Source organism: Mustelus asterias, chromosome 11 (assembly GCF_964213995.1).
Source record: "Mustelus asterias chromosome 11, sMusAst1.hap1.1, whole genome shotgun sequence".
Classification (NCBI taxonomy): domain Eukaryota; kingdom Metazoa; phylum Chordata; class Chondrichthyes; order Carcharhiniformes; family Triakidae; genus Mustelus; species Mustelus asterias.
The window spans coordinates 81,502,074-81,505,186 of NC_135811.1; the positions used below are offsets into that span (position 1 = coordinate 81,502,074).

General features: G+C 44.3%; 1 pseudogene; it reads right to left on the bottom strand.

Moving 5' to 3' along the window:
• Positions 1-2,001: 2,001 nt before the first annotated feature.
• Positions 2,002-2,114, bottom strand: LOC144501042 (U2 spliceosomal RNA; annotated as a pseudogene).
• Positions 2,115-3,113: the final 999 nt, after the last annotated feature.

Sequence of the window (3,113 nt, forward strand, 5' to 3'; positions counted from 1 at the left end):
CTCGTAAAATCCTACAGTGTAGAAGGAGGCCATTTGGCCCATCGAGTCTGCACCAACCACAATCCCACCCAGGCCCTATGCTCATAACCCCATGCATTTACCCTAGCTAGTCCTCCTGACACTAAGGGACAATTTAGCATAGCTAATCAACCTAACCCGCACATCTTTGGACTGTGGGAGGAAACCGGAGCACACGGAGGAAACCCACGCAGACACGGGGAGAATGTGCAAACTCCACACAGACAGTGACTCAAGCCGGGAATCGAACCCGGATCCTTGGCCCTGTGAGGCAGCAGTGTTAACCACCGTGCTGCCCCCATGTTCTGTTACATTCAAAATGATGTATTCAAAATCTGATCGAAGACAGAGGATGGTGGTGGATGGAAAATTTTCGGACTGGAGGCAGGTTGCTAGCAGAGTGCCACAGGGATCAGTGCTTGGTCCTCTGCTCTTTGTGATTTTTATTAATGACTTAGAGGAGGGGGCTGAAGGGTGGATCAGTAAATTTGCTGATGACACCAAGATTGGTGGAGTAGTGGATGAGGTGCAGGGCTGTTGTAGGCTGCAAAGAGACATAGATAGGATGCAAAGCTGGGCTGAAAAATGGCAAATGGAATTTAACCCTGATAAATGTGAGGTGATTCATTTTGGTAGGACTAATTTAAATGTGGATTACAGGGTCAAAGGTAGGGTTCTGAAGACTGTAGAGGAACAGAGAGATCTTGGGGTCCATATCCACAGATCTCTAAAGGTTGCCACTCAAGTGGATAGAGCTGTGAGGAAGGCCTATAGTGTGTTAGCTTTTATTAACAGGGGATTGGAGTTTAAGAGCCGTGGGGTTATGCTGCAACTGTACAGGACCTTGGTGAGACCACATTTGGAATATTGTGTGCAGTTCTGGTCACCTCACTATAAGAAGGATGTGGAAGCGCTGGAAAGAGTGCAGAAGAGATTTACCAGGAAGCTGCCTGGTTTGGAGGGTAGGTCTTATGAGGAAAGGTTGAGGGAGCTAGGGCTGTTCTCTCTGGAGCAGAGGAGGCTGAGGGGAGACTTAATAGAGGTTTATAAAATGATGAAGGGGATAAATAGAGTGAACGTTCAAAGACTATTTCCTCGGGTGGATGGAGCTATTACAAGGGGGCATAACTAAAGGGTTCATGGTGGGAGATATAGGAAGGATATCAGAGGTAGGTTCTTTATGCAGAGAGTGGTTGGGGTGTGGAATGGACTGCCTGCAGTGATAGTGGAGTCAGACACTTTAGGAACATTTAAGCGGTTATTGGATAGGCACATGGAGCACACCAGGATGATAGGGAGTGGGATAGCTTGATCTTGGTTTCAGATAAAGCTCGGCACAACATCGTGGGCCGAAGGGCCTGTTCTGTGCTGTATTGTTCTATGTTCTAAAATGATGAATACATTTTTTACAATAAAATTTATACAGGCTGGACCATGGGATTTTACATAACTCATACGCAAACAATGGAATAATAGTTCAATTTGGATGAACGGAGGTAATGCACGCTTCATTTTATTGGCTTGGATTAGAAAATAAAGAAACTGAAAGGAAAACAGAAATAAAGAGTGGAAATCTTGCATGATTAAAGTGCTGTATGAGCCCATAATTTGCCATCAAAATAATAGTGAGGCTAATGGTGCTTGCTATTACAACAACTTCAGTTGAAGACAGCTGCTTGCTTAGCAGCAGAAATTCAACAGTTGTCTGAGAAAGGCTGTTAACTTCTTGTTGTTTGGGTCACCATTCAAATGCAGTGTGAAGTTTTTTTTTAATACTTTTCCAATTCAATCAAATCAAATCCAATTCAGAGTCTCAACAAGTTGAGACATTTCAGATCCAGGCTGACAAGACAGGGCGAGCGACCAAACCACCCTGCCCTGGGCCTGATCTACATGAGCCAAACTGATTGGAGAAGGGGGAGGTTCCTCCTCCAAGACTTGAGCTCATTTGCATCTTAGCCAAAAGGCCGAGATGCCGCTTTTAAAAATTGCTTCATATGAAACATATGAAACTTCAGTGTAACCTAATGACCTCAACCAAGTGCAGCATCCCATCCATACTACACTTGATCTTAGCCAAAAGGCCGAGAAGCGAATGCAGTGTGAAGTTGCTGTAGTTGTGCAATGCAGATAAAAGTTAAATGTGCCACGAAAAGTTAAGTATTGGCCATTTCAGTCGAAGTATCCTTCTTTAACAATGTGCTAAGCCAACCTCTCTTGCATTGTAAAATAACTATTACAAATGTGCAGTCCCATTCTTTCAGGTTTTAATTGTTGGACATTTTAAAGCTGTAAAATTAGAAATTTACACTTTTCTTTTTTGCTTTTCCCTCTTCAATCTAATGTTTCTTTCCCTCTCTTTATTTCCCTTTCTGTAACTGATTTAGCACGGAATCTATTCACACTAATTTGCCCTTTGTTCTCCCAACTTGTGTTCTTAACTTCACAGTCCTTGAAACTGGTTGCCCTGTTCACTCAAGTTTTTGATGTTTGGGCCAGAATTCTCTGATCTTGCTCGCCCCACCGCTGCTGCCAGTGAAAATGGAGAATTTGGTGCTCAGCCAAAATGCCATTCACTGCAGCGGGACCAGTGAATCCCAGCCACGGGCGAAGTCGGAGAATTTTGGCCTTGGTTTCCCTCAGCAGCTTGCTGTCCAAAAAAAATTAAACTTCCGAACAGCAAACTTGGAATCCATGGAAGGAGGTTGGGTGGTTCGCAGTTTATTGGGAATAAGATCGAGAAAGCATGAGGTGAATCTCCCAGCGAGGGCATAAGGAGAGGTAGGAAAAAAGAAACAAGAAAAAGGTATGAATTGAGGGCGAGGGCGGGGGGAGAACTTTCGAGGGCTGAGCTGGATAAGATGGGGAAACGGCAGAGGCAGTTGATCAGGTGGTCACAATTGCACTGACAAAGAAGTCTACTGACATTGAGGAAGGGATTATTGTTGTCACACCATTTCACCAGATTCTCTATCTCGTTTCTGTACTTCAAAGAACGAACGAAGAACAAAGAAAATTACAGCACAGGAACAGGCCCTTCAGCCCTCCAAGCCTGCACTGATCATGCTGCTGGACTGAACTAAAACCTCCTATCC